This window comes from Phasianus colchicus, chromosome 8 (assembly GCF_987193195.1).
Source record: "Phasianus colchicus chromosome 8, bPhaCol1.hap1.1, whole genome shotgun sequence".
Classification (NCBI taxonomy): domain Eukaryota; kingdom Metazoa; phylum Chordata; class Aves; order Galliformes; family Phasianidae; genus Phasianus; species Phasianus colchicus.
The window spans coordinates 32352554-32372924 of NC_143443.1; positions in this window are offsets into that span (position 1 = coordinate 32352554).

Genomic DNA, 20371 nt, shown 5'->3' on the forward strand with positions numbered 1-20371 from the left:
TCTAATAAATGCATAATGTGATACTTCCACAATAACCCTGTCCCCACAGAGCTTCTATCCAAGTCTGGATTTGGTGACATTTTGGTATTTATAGCTGATTTATTTGTTTGAAGGTGACAAGAGCTGATTTTGTTAATCTTCATAATCTTGTGCTTTTGACAATACGCTGTAAGTACTTTCCATAATGGATTCACTTATTAAAACAGTGAAAATACAAGAATTTATGTGAAAGACAGTCTCTGAAATGAGTCTTCACTTGTCATACAGTAGGCATCAAAGATTCATGTCAGACTTACATTACTGGATATGACAATATAATTTCACAGCTGTGTAATAAACTTGTCGGAACCTGACTTATAGCTGTTAAAAAAGGACTTGTGCCAGCATGCTTGATAAAGCTGTTCAGAAGGTGAAGTGATCAGCTCTGAAGATGCAGTGAAGCTTTAAGGCAATGCAGATGTTTACTATTATGCAGCATAACAAATTATCTTAAATGCACCACTTTGAGAAATGCATTAACGTATTTTTTCACGGTGATCCCTGGGCACTGCCAAGGACACAGGATGGGAAGAAGGACTGGGCTCTGCTATAGTAATCATTTCATTTTTTTAAATCTAATTCTTGAAATTTTTTAATCCATCTTGAGTATTTCAGTTCCTAAAATCACAGAGCAGCTTGGATTGGAAGGGAACACCAGGAGATCAGCCTCTCCTTTTTCCTCTCTCTGAACATGTAGACTACAAGATCTCCAAGGAAGGCTTTATTTCTCACTATGTGCTTGTACAGTCCCTTATTAATGGGAACAGCACTGTTCAGGATATTCTTGACTTCACTAGAGTTAAATCATTAAGAACATCATTAACATTTCAATTACTGAATTTGAGCTTTAGAAATACTGAACTACGGTCAAATCCAGCCCAAAATACAGGCTAGTTTTGCTTGTTCCACGTTGGGTATGGCAAACACAGTGCAAGTGAAATATCTCAGCTTCACTTGGGGTCAGGTAAGCTTATCAGCTGAATAGTTATTTCCAGAAGCATCCATCCGAACTTAACAGTTTAGGTGATCAAAAAAATGACAATAACAACAATTATTATTTTTAATGCAGATCACTGGTGACTAATAGTGAGAACAGCTCCCTCCTTTGGAATGTTATCCAGACAAATGTGTTTCTTATTTCTTGCTCAATCTGGATTGATTACCAGAAGTGGTACAAAGCAATCTCTATATTCTCCTGGCATCCATACAGAAGCTGTTATTGCTAAGAACTTCTCATCCTCTCCCATCCACATTCCCTGCACATCTGATTTGGGATTAGCCACCTTTGGTTTGGCCTTGACGTGGCTTGGCTTAGCCCTGAGAGCAGCAGAGATGTACCACAGTGCTCCTCCAGATGCTGAGACATCACCTACTCAAGCAAGCTCCCCTAAACTTCAGCGTTGCACCAAGATTTGAATACAAACTTTGCTACCAAGACCTCCATTCACACCTGGTGTTCTGTTCTGCTTCATTATTCCTATCTGTTGCTCAAGGCTCAGTTTCTATGAAAAACGCAGAGAATTTGCAGCAGTTTTGAAATGAGATATTGGAGCTCCTGTCTGAACTGACAGCAAGGCTGGGAATGGGAGATCCAGAGACTGGGCACTTCTTGAGCTTCAGGGCTGGCTTTTGATTTATGGAGGTCTAACACCTCATTGCCATTATCTTCCTTGGTTAGCTTCACAGGTGGTTTGAAGCGATATTAAATGCTTTGGTTTTTTTTTGTGTTTTTTTTTTTGTTTGTTTTTTTTTTTTGAATATAAACAAGCATTTTCAAACACATTCATCATCCAGGTTTCATTCACTTCAACTCCAGATTACTTACAGGGAACATTACCAAAGCTTCTTTGCCAGCAAATGAGGAAAAATGAAAAGCTGTCTCTCCTCTCTCTCTCTCTCTGGAGAATGCTGTCATGCACTCAGATATTTTGATTATTTAATACTGAGTGACAGCTTTAGGATTCAAGGGTACTTTGTATTTTAACTGAGATTACAATCCTATGAGGTCATGATGTACAAGTCACTTGTACACTCATCTGAAATCTGTGATTATACCTACAATGTTACACCTTCCTATACATCTGGATTACCTCTGACAAATCTAGATTGTTACAGAAGCACCATTTGCCCTTCTTTTCTCCCTCAAGGCCCATGGAAGGTGATTTTTGTGGTAGAGCATTTGGAAACACTTGTCCCATTGCACTGCACTGTCTGTCTTTTGGTCCTCCCAGACTACATCTGTTTGCAGTGCCTCACTCCTAACAGTGCTCAAATCCCTGGTGGATTTCATTCCAACTGAACATAGAAGCCAAATTCACTTCACATAGCATGAAAACTGGGTGAATGGTGTGCAAACAGCCAAGCTAGGAACTCGAGAAGAAAACTGCACTGTGAATTTAATCATTTTCTGTTATGTTTAGCGAACTGATTTACCAACATACAGACAGCTTCAGAACAACCCAAGCACGCAAATCCTGTTGCCAAGATGGCAATTACAGAGTGTGGAAAAGAGCCAAGAGTACTCGCTCCGGATGGAGGAGCAGGAGACATGAAGGGAAACCAGACTGGCTGTGATGGGCAATCAGAAGCATCAAGTCATTTCAGAGGGTCACAGGATGGACAGTGGGAAGGAATCATAGGAATCATATTCAGTGTCCTCTCTACACGCTCACAGTGCCAGCTCACTTTCTCTTCTTCTAAACCAGCCTTGTTCCAAAGACTACTATCATCATATTGTCCCACTGCCCACGGACTGACCCATGTTTTGGGTCTCTTCTGAGGGAAAACCCACCATCCACAGAGGGCAGGTATCACTGAAGTTTTTGTGCAAAAGTCAGCAGTGGTTCAGCATCATTTCTGCACCACCATTTCTGGCACGTTGACATTCCCAATAACATAATGCTGACATCAGCAAGCAGGGAGGAGGGCAGACTGCCCAAAGCTCTTCTTTAATGAGGCTCCAGGCACATACGCAGCACATCACCAAATGGCAGGGAGCTTCCAAGGCACATTTGATATAAATCACATAGATTCCATCTTATGTGAAAAGAAGGAAAGAAACTGCATTTGCAATGTTTGTCCTAATTTACAGTAAAGTTGCCCTCTGTGGAACTTGGGTCACAACTAAGAATTTCTGGGCTTTTTAACAGCTGTGAGCATGCACCATGATTAGTTTCTTTCATAAAGTAATACGAATGCAGTCTTTGGTATCTTTCCTGAATTTTTATGATGACAAGAAGCAGAGGGCCCTGGAAGATACTGGCTGGCTCAGCAATAGTCACCTCCCCTACGTGCCCCTACACACATCCAGCAATGTTCTGCAGGGCAACATTAACTGAAATTCACTCAGGAATCCACTCAGACAAACTAAGTGTTTCCCAACATTACATTTTCCAGTGTGGAGTGTTTCACATCATGAGATTTCCCATATGCACATCACCTGCAGCATCCAGAGCTGCACAGCAAAGTGCCTCTGAGCTAGCTGAGGGCCAGCACAGCAGGAAGGATGGATGTCACGTGCCTAGAAAGTTCTGTTGGGCAGTAGCACCTGGGTAGTGGAAAATCAGCTTCAAAAGTCAGGGTCAGCTGGAGGATCACTTAGAGCTCCTTGGTACGTGGTTTGCATCTAGCTGTGATCCATCATACATACCAGGCTAATGGATTGCAGTGCAGCAACCTCAGTTTCATCCTCTTTTATCTTGGAAAATGTGGGTAACAGCATTAAGAGCATTTTTTTCCATAAATAATTTGTATGGGGAGGCCAGTCTTGTAATTGCAATGGAAAATATTTATGTTATTTCACCCAATCATTTGTAAATTCCTCCTGCCTACTTGGCATGAAAGAAAAAAATACTTAAAAGGCAACGTTGAAAATGCTCTGGAAAACACCAAAAGCTTAAAACAAAAGAGTAGGGCAGAAGAAAGCAAAGACACACATTCCAGATAGAGAGCCCAATGCTACAAATGATTACTGATCTGAAAAAAAATAACCCTTTTCAATTTCTGAGATTGCTGAAAGCATGGTGGTGGTGGCTTTTGGTTTAAACTTCCTACTAGTTAAGTACTTTGTATAAATAGCATCTCTCTCACTCATCTACTGCAGCCACTCAGAAAGAAAAAGCATAGACAGGCTCAGGTGCCACCTGCAGCAGCATCCCAATGTGAATGGCCTCATGCAAGCAACTCCCAGCTCCAATTCACAACAACTGCCTTTCTCTAAAACTCTACTATAAACAAGCATCACAATAGGATAGTTGTAATTCTGGATTGCAAATAACATCCTGTAGTTACACTTCTGTAAATCAAATACCAAAAGCAATTATCTCAGGGAATCAGGAGTTCATACTTAAAGCCAAGACCTACCTTTAGCTCCTCAGTGCTCTGTGACCATGACCACAAAGCTGCAGCTCCCATCACTCACTTTCTTCACCTGCTCTCATCTGAGGTGCCCAAGGCCTGGTTGAAGGGTGCCCTGGGCAACCTGAGCTGGTGAGGAGCACCCAGCCCACAGCAGGGAGGTTGAAGCAGGATGATCTTTAAGGCTCCTTCCAACTTAAAGCAGTTCTATGATTTCATCTTAAATTGTTTAGGTTGGAAGGGGCTTTAAAGACCATCACACCCAAATGGAACATGTGTGTCATGTGTGTGTAAATTTATAATTGTAATGCAAATTGTATGTAGCTGTATACAGTTACTTAATAACATTGGTATTAGGAAGCTCATCTGTGCTAACTGCTATGGGAGAAGCTGGGAGTGCACAGGTGGACTGTATTTGCTAGCATATTGCTTTAAAGAGGCTGCTGCTGTTTGCTCTCAATGCAGGGATGTGAAGGAGAAAGGAATTGAAAAGGAAAACTTCAAGTTTTCAGAAATCTTCATTGTTTCTGAATTTAGGGTTAAAATCAGAATAGGATCATGTTTGTATAAAGCGCACTCCTCATAAGCAGTTGGCTCTATCAGTGTTGATTTCCTGAATGCACCTGCTCTGAATCACTGTCATTTCAGACTTCAGATTGGTATCTGATTCTCTGCCAGCATTAGGAAGAGGTGATGCTGCTCTGGGAGCCTGATGGACAGCACACTGTGCCCCTGGCCATATAGCCCCAGTGTGCTCAGCCAATTCTGTGGATGGGGCAGGCTGATCTCCTTTACAGGTGCTGCTAATGAGAGTTTCAAAATGAGGTCAGGGATTTGGGATTTTGTCCAGAAAAACATGAAGTTGATAATGATGTGCAACTTCTTCCAGGCTTATCGTGAGTTCAGGCTAATTCTGAGGAATGAGCTCCTGAGCTGGATGGCAAAAATTGTTATAATTGGATTTTTAACTCCTTTCACAGGTGTTCAGAGGAGCTGAGTGGTCTTGGGTAACAGCTGCATAAAAACTCTTAGAAATGCCTGTTGACATTCTGGATGGTTGGTGACACCATGCAGCTTTCCTTCAACGTGTGTGGGTGTCAACGTTATTAATTAACTCTTCTGTCTGAGTCTCTCTGGAGAGTTGAAGATTAACGCTTCTGTCACACCATAGTTGTCAGAATGGGTTAGTTTGAATTGCTACTGTTACAGCCCAAAATAAACGCAGATCATAATACCAAATAAATAGCAGCAACAGCCAAGCCAGCCTTTAAGTATAACACAGAAATGACCATGAGTTATTAGAGGGAGAGTGTCAGCATCCCCATCCCTGTGTAGGCAGATGCTGTTTCAGGAGGGTTCTTGCTTCTGGCTTGATTCTTATTCTGATCACAGCCCCTCCTGCCCAAGCCTGCTGAGTGCCCCCAGCCTGAGTGCTGTGACACATCCAAGACAACACGTTAAGTTAAACCGTAAATGGAAATCTGGGAACAGACCGTGTGATGGAGACTCACTGCCAGTCATTTCAGACCACGTCACTACCCCTGACTATTTCCAAAGCAGTTAATGTGGCAGCTCAAAGTCTGCGTTAGTAAACAATGAGTTTCCATCATTTCCTTCGTGTTGCTGTAGTGTTCAGTTGTGATAATTATTTTTCCTTATTTTGAATTTTCAGTTTTTCCCCCCTCTTGTGTCGGTATGTTATTGCATAACACCTCTGGGGTTTCACCATATGGCCGTCAGTGGTGTGGAGCTCCCCAGCTGCATTCATTCCCTTGCTGATTTTTCCCTGAGCTCCATTGGCCAGACTGAACAGAGCTGCAAAGGCTGGGAAGTAGCTGCAGTGCAAAATCAGGCAAAAAATCTGCCTCGAAACCAGAACAGAAGCTAAGGACATTTATACTACGTTATCAGCCACTGCAGTAAAAATGACGATAAACGATGTTTTACTGTGACAGAGCTACTCGTGATGTGCCTCCCCACATAAATTCTGTGCTATTTGTGAAGAAGCCAGCTCAAGCTATGGCCTGTTCCTCACCCAGAGCATGGGTAATCTGTATTTCATACCAAAAAAAACATGTGGGAAAGGAAGTCAGATGTGACTTTAAATCTCTGCATGCTCTGTGTTCTCTGCTGCAACACAAGGAGTCTGGCCAATGGGAAGAAAATTTATTAGAGGAAACGTTCTGGCAGTATGGATGTAAAAGCCTAATTAATTGAGAAAACAGGCTAATTAGAGAATCAATCTGGGATTTGATGACAATATCCAGAGCACTAATAAAACTGATCGCATGTGTACAGTTAACATGCTGTGAGGTTTTGGGGCAATAATCTGTAATTTTCAGGTCTCCCTTGACTGTCAGGCAAAGGTGAGGAAGGTCCTGTGAGTAGACTATTGAAGAGATCAGCTCTCAGGCATGGATTAATGCAGGAGGTACTATGCAATAAGATCCACGGAGATATCTGCTGTGCCAGTAACAGAGCCAGGGGCAGCCTATACAGCTTGAAGGACCTAATTTCTTTTTAGCTTCTTGAACATTTCCTTGAAATTCTCTCAGATGTGATGGATTCATTTAAATGACATTGTACAAAATGCTCGTTACAATTAACAAAGAAGGCAGCTGTAAGAACTGTCCATGTTCATGGGTCCCATCAGCTCCATTCACCAGGCATGCTGCTTCAAACTGCCCATAGAAGGCTGTAGCACACATTTAAACTGCTGAAAAATCTGCTATGGAGAAAACTAGTATTTCATCCTGGTTGTCTACACTGGCTGGAATGGACTACCCAGCCCTGGTTTCCATTGAGTGAATTTACTCTGTACTGTCAAAACTGTCATACTGCAGCCACCATGCTGCCAGCCAACATGCACTGTGCTCTCCTCCTTTTTCTTCCTTGATGTCCCCTTAGTGCTTATGGTGGGCACAGGGACATAATGCACCACGACACATAAGCCAAATGCTTTCACTCAGCAAAAGCAGAGCTTGTGTTAAAAGTTTGTACTTCTAATGAGAGCCACATTTTTTATGAGAGCCATGGAAATAAATTACATTTATAAAAGGCTTCAGTCATTGGAGTGTTGCTAGACTTGACTGTTTGCAAGCACTATCATCTTGCCTTTTAAAATCCTTCTGTCTTCTACTCTGGTTGAAGTGGTTGTGCTGTGAGACACAGTCCAAACAATATTTGCCTTCTCTATAAGGATGACCAGTGACACGTCTCTCTATTTCTGTGCTGGCTGAGCTCACACCAAAGACAATATCTAATGAATACCTATTTGAAGGTGAAATCTGAGCATTAAAAACTTGAGAATAGGAGAGAGGGTTGAAAGCATTTCACCGAAATGCCAATATTTGCAATGCCAACCCACGCAACTGTTGGCAATTTTAGAAGCATTTCAGAACAGAGACACAAGAAGAATACCAGAATAAGAAATACTGCCTTCCAAAAACTGAAAACTCGGTTTGTCTACACTGTGCAACAGAACACTCGACTGTGGGCTGGAAGTCCCCTGAGTGGAAGTAGGTTTCCAACAGCAGAGGGCTCTTTTGGCTCAGCAACGGCCAGAATTATCAGCTCTAGTAGCTGAAAACAACTGATAAATAAAAAGCATAATAGGAATGAGCTGCAAGTTTTTAATGGCAAGGCTCACTTTACTGGAAAAAAACTTAAATGGTAACAGATGTAGTAGAGAAGTGAGAATGTCTTTAAAATTATGAATTTTGATGTAGAAATAATCTAAACAATCTTTCTTTCTAGTCTCTGCTGTGAAGTATGTCAGATTGGATAACCATAAAAATCACTCCCGAATTCACAGCTTCTCATTCTTCTATGGGCAATGTCATGACATGAGGATCTGGGGTTAATATGATTCTCATTTTTAGGCTTCATATGTTGCTGCTCTAGAAATTTGTTTTGATGGAAATGTTGTCCACGGATTTTTCACATTTCATTGAGTTTCAGCTATGCAAGTTCACCAGCTCGGTATGTTTACAAAGTATTTGGAAATCCCATCTGAGGCTTGGATTTAATATTTGGAAAGAGATCAGAGTAAAGTAGTTGAAATTAGCTAACTTACTGTTCTTGATCACTGTAAAATGATACTTTTTTTTTTTTTTTCCCCACAGGGACATGAAGTTGACCTTATAGATCTGTAATTTAGTAATCAAGTCATGCATCTTTTACTCCTGAGGCCACTTTGTATATTCAGGATCCTGGAAGATAAGAGCGGAAATGAGCAGATGTGCATGTAGATGTGGAGAGTTTACACGCTTGTCATGGCTGAGTCGATCACCACGAGCTGAACTAAATGATGTGCACAGCTATGACTTTTATCTTATTAGGTACACTTTTTATTCTCTCGGGAGGAAAAGCATTAGCAAAATGCCGTGTTGTATCTTCCATCTAAACAATAAAAGGTGCTTCTACTTAATGGAAGACTCCACATCACTTCTAGATCAAAGCTTGCTATTAATGGCTGGTGCTTAATGCCACTATAGGAGATGTCTTACCATAAATTAGATGGCCTATATTTGGTGCTGAACCCTTTACTATAAATTGTGATGATTTTTTTTCCTAGTTCTGAATTTATTGCTAATATTTCTTGTAGAAAATTGCCATATTTCTCTGTACTACGTGAAAATTGTAATGAGTCTCTGCTTAACCTGAGTCTGCCAACTGGCAGTTATTTTAATGCCTAAATACACCAAAATGGTCTGGTCTTCTGTACAGCTTGTCTGTTCATGGGATATATGGAATATCTGAATGGAAACTAAATACAGGCAATTCTTTGAAACAAAAAATAAATACCTTATGTCAAATCTTCTCACGTGCCCTTGTGTAAATTGTTGTTTAATTTGCACTGTGTAACCAGATGTTGCTATATATTTTCCAAGCTCAGCTCTTGCCAAAGGCTGCAAAGAGCCATTAGCAAAAGAAGCAGCGTTCTTGGTATTTTTCTTCCTATGAACAGAAGTTTAAATGTATTATCTCTTGCTCAGAATGGATTTGGTCTCGATTTACATGCTCCTGAAAGAAGAACCAAGTGATATTCGTGCAATGCCCTGTGCCAGCATTTCCATTAGCCTTGAAGAGTGCTCATCCACCTCTTCCTGAGAGGTAATCTGTTAGCTCTTGGCCACTGGTCTGAGGCCCATGCAGAAGCTTCTTCCCTTTCAAGAGCAAGAGCAAGTCAACCCTCACTCCCCAAACACCCTCCCTTCCCACACAATAAGCTGTGAATGCATACCTCCAAAAGATGAACAAGTTATTGGCCTTAAGTCGGGACACAGACTTTCCCTTTGCTGCTGATCCATTAGATATATGCTTTTGAGCTCAGTGTTTCTCCTTTCACAGAAAGATATAACATCAGGAAAACTGAAATTCTCCTATTTTGGAGCATTTCACTGTAGGTGACCTGACACCACAAATTGCATCTTTCCGATGTACTGCAGAGCTGTGTGCCACGTCCACATGCTCAGCTGCAGAGGCTGGAGGTCAGCCCCAGCCTTCAGCCTTCCCGTAACGAGAGGCAACTTTTGGGAACAGAGCTGGAGAGTTTACAGTTGACTTGAAAGGTGATTCCTCCCATTCTGTTTCCAAGGGCCTCCTTCATAAACAACAGAAAGCTGGGAAAATAAAATATGGATGTTTGTGGATATCCCTGCCATTCCAGTGCCAGCAGCTTTTCAGAGTTAACTGCTCCTTTTGGAAGGAGTTTTTCACACAGAAAGGGATCTGAGACAGGACCTCCACATACAATCACCTTCTAATCTTTAATTTTTTTCAGAGCTTGTACGTAAGTTTCTCTTCTGAGTCTGTGTGACAAAGGAAAGATTTCCTTCCTATAATGAACACAGTATCTCACAACAATTTCCTGCTTTGATCCGACCTTGATTGCTGCTCTCTGCAAAACGTCTCTGCTACCATTCACATATGGAGATGGTTTAAGCAATTAGGAGAAAGTGAGATGAGAGCTGTTCTGCCACGTTCCTTTGGAGTTCATTGAAATGACCCTTGATGTACAGCGTAACCGACCACCCACTGCTAGGAAATTCAATCAGAATACAACATTATGGTGAAAAATTAGCCTCCTAAGGAGCAAGCTCAGTTCTGTTGGGCTGAACAATGTTAGGAGTATCTCTGAGCATATGGCTCCCCTAAGATCCCCATTTAAAAACAATCTTAACTGATTGATGGGAGAAATTAAAGGGCACATTTAAGCATTTCCTACAGCTGTTGAAACAGAAAATTATTTATTTAATTTCCCTATAGGAATCTAGGTCTGAAATCTCTATATGGCTTCCAGCTATACCAGCATGTTTTTCAACATGATCAGCAATAGGGGCATGAGGCCTGTAATGCTAATCCTATAAGTGCTGTTTTCAGTCCCTCATGAGCTCCATTCACCTCCATTGCCAACAGACAGCAGGGCCTGTGTTCAGAAAGGAAATCAAAATGTATTTCATATTAGTGATGTGCTACTATTTTTATTACTACTATCAATATCACGAAGACAAGAATTTCTGGCCTTAGATCTGGATGTAGAAGCAAATCAAACCATCAGATTATGGCTGCTGGTGCAGTAACAGGTAGTTCTCAACTTTTTCAGTTTTGATGCTCTATAGCAGTGAAATGTTCAAAGTCACTTTTTGCTGGTGGTGTCCCTACAGTTATGCAGATAATTGGAAACAGTAGATTCCAAGCAACTTCCAACCTACGCACTCTGCTGGGATCATGTATGTGCTGGCTTTACAGCCACTACAGATCACCATCGTCGTAGTAGTGCTGGCCAAAGCCTTGTAATGCACTACAGAAAGTTCTTACAGCAAATGGGTCATTTGGCACATGGATATAGAAATCACTTTTTAAATCAAGTTCACACAAATTTTCAGTACCTCTTAATGAACTGCCTCAACAGCTCATCATAAAAGCAGAAAATAGGAGAGATGTGCAGACATAGAGGCTGGTTGGCTCTTGTCAGTTTGCTTTACCCATAGGATGAAAAAATATCTTCAAGTGGACTTCAAATTAAGAGAAATGTTTCTGCTCAGTCCTAGATATTAAGATCAAAATTTAGTTTTGAAGTAATGATTATAGCAGCTCCAAAATGTTTTCTTGTTGTTCCTTCAGTTTATCCATCCAGTCTTTCTCTTCTACACATCTCATCTCCTTCTTTATCTGTCCCAACTCACTGTATTTCTCTGTTCAAAAGGGACTATGAGCAAAGCTTTTGTGTAACACAGAGCCTATAAAATGCCTCGGGCTTTTGTAGCTGACATGTGACACTGGAACCCCCACTGTAGCTCCTTAAGAACAATCTCTAGGAGTGCATTTGCCTCACTTGCACGGTATGCCAGTCCTTTGGGCATTTTTGGCTTCTGTGGCTCGAGTAGCAGGATGATTGTACTAAAGATGCTGAAGTTGTTTATGACACTGAAGTGCAGCACAAAAGAGTACAGCTTGCCCCACAAAATGTTAAAAAGAGAAAAAAAAAGGAACAAAAGAAGTCAATGTTCTTAAACTGGAAAATGTATTGCGTTGCTTCTCGGTGCCATCCTGCCCCAGCATTGTCCTTGCTGCTGTACATTCAGCAGGACTGGTGTCCTGGCTTCCTGATTACTATCAGGAAATTAAGAAATCATGATGTGTATTCTAGCATGCAGTGCAAACAGTGCAATTTCTATCAAGGTATCTTTCTTGCTAGCTTGTTATGGTACAAATAAAGCTGCTTACGTGGAATTGATTGTAAGTAGAGCTGACTTGAATCGTTCATGCTGTCTGAGTGATTAAAATTCTCCAGATGGATCCTCAAAATACAAAGGTCATATAATTAGTCTCCCTTTAAGTGCGAAATTCTTTCTTCGGGGTCCATTTGCAAAATATAGTGTAGAATGTAATACACACATCTATGTGTCGGTCAGCTTGGCACATCCCTGTGTCATAACACTTCTTAGCTTCAGAGAATGGTCCCAGCTTAAAAGACAGACACTTCACACTCACTAATGCACAGAGCTGTTGTATTTCCCTGTCATATTTGTGAATGCCATGCAAGCAGCAAAGACTCTTATTATAAAGGTGTTAAGTAAGAAGCTTAATGTTTTGTGACAGATTTTCAATCTCATTTTTTTCCTTTCCTCTAAGTCTCCCCTAGACTGCCATTAAGGATGTATCTGTTTTTTGTTGTTTTTTTTTTATTGTATGGCGGTGTATTGGTTACAGATAAACTTTTGTTTTGTATAAAACAAATTCTTTGTTAAAAAGGTGCCAGTTGTGGAAAAAAAAATGTGTTGGTCATGGAAATAAATACTTCTAAAAATTTTAGATCAACCTAGAACAGCCTGGAAAAGTCAAGAACCCTTGTACTGAAAATGCTCTTATTTTCTTCTGATGCTTAAAAACTCTCTTAAGGCTATATGTAACTGTTTAAAATGCAAATCAAATAAGAAAATTGGTGAAATAAATTATTAAGAACTCAACTGCAGTATTTTATCACAGATAAACACGTGCCATCTAATGGAGATTGCACATATAGAAAGTTGAAGAGTTTGGGAAAAGCAATAGTTGAGATCTTGAAAAGTAAACAGAAAGGTTCTAACTATCAAATAAAATCCAAAATTCCTCTTTTAATCTTAAAAAAAAATATATAAGTATGTACAAGCTTCAATCAGTTGGGAATCCTTCCTAAAAAATACATTTGTCCTAAAGCAAAAAGATTTCTGCATCAGCCAATACATAGTAAGACATAAGGGATATTTATACAAACTGAATAGCCTAATTTCCTGCTAACCAGTGAGTTCAAGTGCAGCTAAAGTAAACAGTGTGGCCTGCTGAAAAGAATGACATAAAACAATCCATGATGGACACTTAAAGAAAAAGCCTTCAGAAAGAGATCCGTGCCACAGCTGGCCAACCCACAGCTAATCTAGGACACTTGCAGTAAATTTCCAATACTGAACAGCCATTGTCATAAATCATCCCTTCTGCAAGTGCAAGGAAAGGGATGGGATCCTCCTCAGCACTCACTAATGAGCAAAGAAGCTCATCTAGGTGTCTCCAGGGATCAGCTGTCTTCTCCCCTTCCAGACACAAAAATAAGTTGTCCACACACCAGCTGCCACCACTCTTGATTCCCCAGCAACACATGAGATCTCTGAATGAAAATTCTTTTCCAGAGCTGATCCTTCAAGGCTGTGGGGTGGTCTTTCTGCTCTGTCACTTGACTGGATGGATTTGTATTTCCTCCTTCTACATTATGGGGACATGTGCAGTTTTGCTCCAGGTGGAATCCTGGCACATGCAGTCTTACCTCTGCTGGCCCTGGGAAGCAAGGTAAACATTGTTCTCAGCCAGTCATCTACACTAAATAAGCCCGTTGCTGCTGTTGAAATATACTCATAAATTTAAATCAATACTGTGCCTGGAGTCTTCGCTCCTTGATAAGAGCACATTTTTCATGTTGCAAGCATATTGCTGAGACTCTAGAAGCCGAATCCTTGTCTGCCAGCCAGCATCTGGGATATCATTTTTTAAGGCAAACATGTTAGGTCATTATAAACTGCACTAATCTCCCTTGTTGAGATTTGCATTTCTAAAACAAAGAGGGACCATGATGCATTTGTGCTGTCACATACTATGGCATTTAACCAGGAGGTTAATTCATTGATTGACTTACCGCCTCTGTACAGCTTGCTTTGCTACTAATCTTCCATACAAATGGGGTTAGAGATGTAATTTAGGTTTACAAGCACAGAGTGTACGACCACTCCTCTAGGATGCAAAGCCCAGGGAATTCAAAGGATAAGAAGAACACAGCACTACTGAAGAAGCAACAAGAGGAACAATAATATCCACATACTGAATATGGCAGAAGTTAGAAGGAATACATAGGAGGAAGGAAAGCTCCTGCTTCCAACAACCAGGGCTGGGCACAAAGGCAGAGGTGATGGGGAAGAGAGCAATGTCCCCACTTGCAATCTGTGTCCACAAGCTGCCTGGCTGCGGTGCACAGGTTCCACCTTCTTGTGGTGTCTGAAATGGTTCCCAATTGGTAGTTTGGGCTGTCCTGCTGCCCTAGAAGAAGCCTGTGGAGGTTTGAAAACCCCCAAAGGACACTGCTCCTGGTGCCACCACCGAGCCACCCCCTGATGGTGGCACCGCCATGACTGAAACAGATAGAAATCCATTGTGAGACTTAAACCACTTGAAAGGCATGGACTAATAGAAAGAAAAGAAGCAAATAATCTTATTACTTTGAACTCTTTACAACCAAAGCCCTCATCTAAAAGGGCTTCCAGGAAAATATAAGAATAAAAAAAATAGAAAAAACAGGCTTGTTTCTTCTCTGCCCACTGCTCTTCTCACACCAGCACAGAGCAAACCTACCCACAGAAGAGCTGTGAACACCCAGCACCTCACCACATCAATCCCTCAGGGCTGCTGATACGGTTTCAGAGCTATTCCTACCCTGCAGGTAGATCCTGTCAGTCTGTCAATCAGTGCAGATGCTCAGGAATACTTTCTGATTATTGAAAGTATAAGCATCATGAGCTCACCAGCGCAGAGACCTCATGGGCCCCAGGGAGCCTCTGGCATCAGGCAGTGTGAAAGAAAATAACATCTTCTGTCAAAGTGACATAGGTTTTGCAGTCTGCAGGAAACCTTTCTTTATCTCCATCGCCAGCCTTGTGCCACTGTGGTTGTCATCATCAACCAGCTATTTTTTGACCACTCTCTCTTCCTCCTCGGTGATTTGTGAAAACTCCACATTTCCAAGATGCAGTTTTCATTCCTGCTCATACTCTTCCAATGCGCAAAGGGAGCAACCTCAAGGCTGTTTCTAACTGCAGTTGTGGGAGGTTTGGCTCTGGAGCAGCAACCCACGCCATGCCATGCCTCACCTCTCTTAACCTGGAGGACTGGAGCTGAGCTGAGACCTGAGCAGTTCTCAGACTTGTGAGGATATAAGCATGTGAGGCGATAAGCATCTCAGCTGGTGAATAAGGATTAGATGAAGGATTTTCGCCCCTTTGGTTCCATTGTCTTCTCTCTCTCATCTTCCTGTTAAAATGCTTTAACTATGAAATTCAGTAGATTTTTCCAATGGGTAAATTAAGGGGATAATGGGTAAATCTGAGGTTCAGGCACAAAGGAATTAATGACTGAGTGAGGACGTTCCAGCTGCCTTTTCAGACCACTGTATCTGAACAACAATCTCCTGCTGTCTCTGGAAATGAAAATAATCTTAGTTCATAGTCGTGAAAACTGTTATTGAAAAAGGCTTAGCGAGACAGACTTCAGTCTGCTATCTGCAAAGCATTCAGTCTTTTTGCAAAAAAAAAGTAATGAGTGTGCTTTGAATGCAAACTGATGAAAGCAAAACCTGGCTAACTTAGACTTTTTGCTGCATGGATGAGAAACCATGTCTAGCTTGAGTGTCTTCAGTTAGGTCATCGTCTCCTACCCTGGGTGACCTGTCTCAATTATGGGTTCTTTTTTTTGAAACAAGTTCTTCCTGTACCTTATACTCTAACAAAAGCACTTCACTGGGATGGCAAACTGGCAGAAATCTGTCCCAGGCCATAGAGGATGCAGCCGATGACATATTGCTGTCTTTATGGATATTGAGTCAGTCTTAAAAGAAGACAGAAAGCTGAAACATTTTGATGGACGCATCCATTCATTAGCAAAAATTACGTATTAACTGGAAAAAAAAATTAAAGATTATGAAAATAGCTCTATTTTCAGCTAATCAGAGAGTACCTAGGACTTCTTTAACAATTACAGGATTTTAATATAGGGTTAGATGGGTTTTTTAAAATTATTTTATAAATCTTTCTTTAGAAAACAATTGTGGAACAATTTTTTCTCCCTTAGTGTAAAAAGACTGTAGGACCGGGTGTTCTCATGGATGGACTATCACAGTCACCTTCCCTGATAAATATTTATTCAATATTTCTCTGCTTTTCATTCTTTGCCTGACTTAGTCTTATGCAAACAAAACAGTTAAGGGACATTGTTTGAGACTTAGACAAGGAAAATAAATACAAGAATGTTTTCTGATCTGCTCTAGATAGAAATAAAATACATTGTTCTCTATTTTTTATTACTGTGTCTGGACAGTTTTGACTTTTTGGGAAATTACCAAACCAGAAGTATTCAAATGATTGCCAAGATACAACAGGGTAATTGCAGCTGGGTTGTCCTATTTATGGTGAGGACTTTTCTGGCCCATTAGTCCTCTTTATCATCACTGTTAAGTGGTAAACGATGGGTCTGAAATGTATATGGCAGATCCCAAAGTGCAGGTAAATTCAAATATTCAGTGTAGTGAGGAAAAATAAGTCAAGTCTCCCCCCCCCCAAAAAGTTACCAGAACATTTGTGATGTATTTAGATTTCTCAGAAATGGTAGAAACATTTTGTATGCAAGTATCAGTGAATTCAAACAGTGTTGATGTGGATCTAGCGACAGAAATAATAAATAACACCCCAGGAGAGACCTCAAAGGACCAAAATTAATGGAATATGTTTCTTTCCTTTAAGATCTCTGCTCATATTTTATAAGCTACATACATGGTGGGTTCATCACACAATATGTTCAAGGAAGCTAGAGATATTTTAGGTTGGAAATGTATTTTGTTTACCCAGGGAAAGGGTTCCCGTGGATCTCAGGTTGTTGCATGTTATACTATACAGACCGGTCTCTTGTGATTTCCTGGAGAATATGTTTTCTGAAACAAAAGGCTTTTTCTTTATACAAACTGTGATATGACTTTCAACAGCTGACTAAACAAAACAGTGAACGTATTCAGTAGTCTGTAGGAGTGGGTTTGGGAGCTTCTGTTTACATACAAGAATTACTTGAGGCAATGAATCAAGTCTTTGGCATCTACTTTTGTCAGGACCCTACAAACTCTTTTTCCTTGTATAATAATATTTATTCTCAAAGCACCCCCAACTACAGCCTCAAAATGTCAGTGTGATGAATACATTTCTCTGAAAAGTTGCAACAATACTTCCCTTTTTCCCATACCATGAGGCTGTGGTTAATGCTTCAGATTCCTTTCCTTAATTTCCCTCCTACGCTCATTTTTCTCCATTACAACTTGCATGAAGTTGTGCTTTGTATCTATCATGAACAAATGCATGCTTATGAAGAGAAATATTATTAAACAATCTTTGCAAATCTCAAGCCTGTTTCGTTTATTATATTTAAATAAAAACAGATTTTTCCAAATTTCCAACTGTCTCTTGATAATCACCCATAGGATATTAATAAAATACGTTTTATTGCTTGCAGTCATCATATGCTTTCCAGAGTTTGTTCCAGTAACAACAGCACGTCCAAATATGTGTTTTAAGTGAAGAAAAACAAGCAAGAGCAGCCCACCAGTAAGATTTCAGTGGCACTGACTCACCTTCAAGCTGAGGAAAAGCATGCATGGCCTCTTTCTTGGGAGTAGGGCATGATGGTGCCAACAGAACCCAAGTTTTGTGTAACAGAGGTGATGAGCCATCCCAAAGCCTTCCTCTGACCAAAGCCAGGATCCATCCATGGTCCCTGGGAGGAGAAGCTGTCTGCTGAAGAGAGTCTCTCCTTGTGCTACAGACAGAGGCATGTGTCACCAAAGATGTGGGACCTGTGACAGTTTGATGTCTGACATCTTCATTACCAGCTCTTCGTGCCAGAACTGCTGGGTAGCACACAGTGCACATCAAGCATAATGAATGTGGTGGTGGTGCTGGTGCTGCATGTCTTATTTTCATTTGAAAAGAAGTAAAATGCATCTTTTTTCTTTTCTTTTCTTTTTTTTTTTTCTGATTAACAAAAAAAAACAGAAACCCAACCCTTTGCTACTAAAAATTTCAAGAAATAAATGCCACGTTGACTCCAGGCAATCTAAGTGAATCTCATTGCATTACAATCAAGGCAATATATTCAGGTTTATAAATGGCTGGCTCTGTTATTATTATTATTGCTACTGCTATTATTACTGAAGGAAAGAGAGAAAATTAAAAAAGAAGGAAAGATCCTATTATATTTCTTAATGTTCTGAGTTCTGAGTCAAAGTTTTTTCTCCTCAGGTTAGAGTACTAACAAAGGGGTAATTTTCTAGGTCTCTGCATGTCAGGAATATAATCTTTATCTAACTTTTAAAAACAATTAGCATTTGCAAGACTATGATTATCTTATGTGCTAATGTGCAGAAACTACTGCAGGAATTCACAGAGGCAATAACCTGAAAACTCCCCAGTCCCTTTTAACTAGTTTAGATTGAGACAGGCAAAAACTTGTGTATTCAACACTCAGGGTATTGTAGGTATAGTCCTTGTCCTGAACTGAGGTGAATTGTTTCTCATGAATTAGGATGATATAAAATTGTCAGGCATCAAGAAGAATGATATGAGACACTAAAAGTCTTTTAATGGTACATTATCTGGAAACACATACGAAAATGGAAAGCTTGTAAGCAGCAATACAAAACTAACAATAAATGGATAATTCAATACAGAAAAAAAATTGTCACAAGGATGGAGAGGTGGAACAAAACACTGCGTGGAACAAAGCACTGATTTCCTCCATCCGTGGTACCCAACACAATGTGATGGCAACTGCAAATGTGCCCATGTGTTCCTCACTTCATTTAAATGGGTACTACACAAACAGTTACACAAAATGAGTTCCTGCTTCTTTCTAGGCTGTCAGTACCAGATTCGTCCTGCTTCCATAAAAAGAGAAGCAAAGTGAGAAAGCTGTTCATGGAATCACGAGCCAAAATAATATGTTTTATAAAACAGTTACAGTTCTGTTGTCTACAAAATGATAGCATTATTTAACTAAGCAAGTTGTGGCTTTTTTATTAGAAACCATGATAAATTTGTTGACTGGAATCATGTGGTGCTAATTGGTTCGAGGTCTGCTTTATTTTCTTAGGTAGGCAGTTCCTCCTTTTTTAACTCAGCATTGATGTGGTATTTCCTAACAGCCTCAAGCATTAGGAAAAAAAAATGCATTTTTATTTATATAGCATTTGTCATGGTAAAAGCATAGAAAAGCATCATCTTAAGGCCAAAAACACAAACAGAATCTCTTATCCCAACAGATGATGCACATACTTGACACAAATTCCCACTGCTGTGGGAGCACCACCCATAGAGCAACCAACACACTTGCAGCATTATGGGGCCAACCCACTGCCTTGAGATCACACCAGCTTTCAGCATTTGCCTTGACCCTGGCTGAGGGCTGAGATCAGCCAGTCACCTGGGAGCAATGTGGGCCAAACACCTGAGCCAGCCCAAGAACAACACCATGCGGCCACCAAAAGGTGTTATTACAAGTTGCCTGGTAATGAATATTTTCTTTAGAGGCTCACCAGCTTAAGTAATTTAGTGTGCAAGAATCTCAACTTTCCTTTAAAAAAAGCTGTTTCTAGCCCACACGGTTGGGAGGGCAAACATGAAAATGAAATAAGAAACCTATGGATCAAAATGCAATCTTCAGAAAGAGCCCCAAATGTTTTATTTTAATTTCTCTCAAATTTCATGGCATTGGAGTCACATTTTTTAATATACAAGATTAGCAGCAATGCACATGTAATACGTAATATTTTTCTTATTTTAATTAAACCTGAATTATTCTAGGATTTCTTGTGTGGTTGAATGTTTTTAGAGATGATCTTTTTTCTTGAGTGAGTGTGATATACACCACGATCCAAGAGCACAGATCTCTGGAGTGCTCAATAAAACTGACATCTATCAGAGGTCTGAAGGAGCACCTTTGCAGAAGGACATGTTCTGACAGTCTGGGTGAAATATCTATTTTGTATGAGTTAAAATATCTTTCTGGATAAACCCAGAATTGATCAGGAAGTGCCCTCTTTTTTTCCCCTCTTAGAAGATCTAGAAGCTGGCATGGTGCTTTCAGCTTGGCCATGCACAGAACTGACATGCAAACCTATTGCTACTGTGGTTCAACA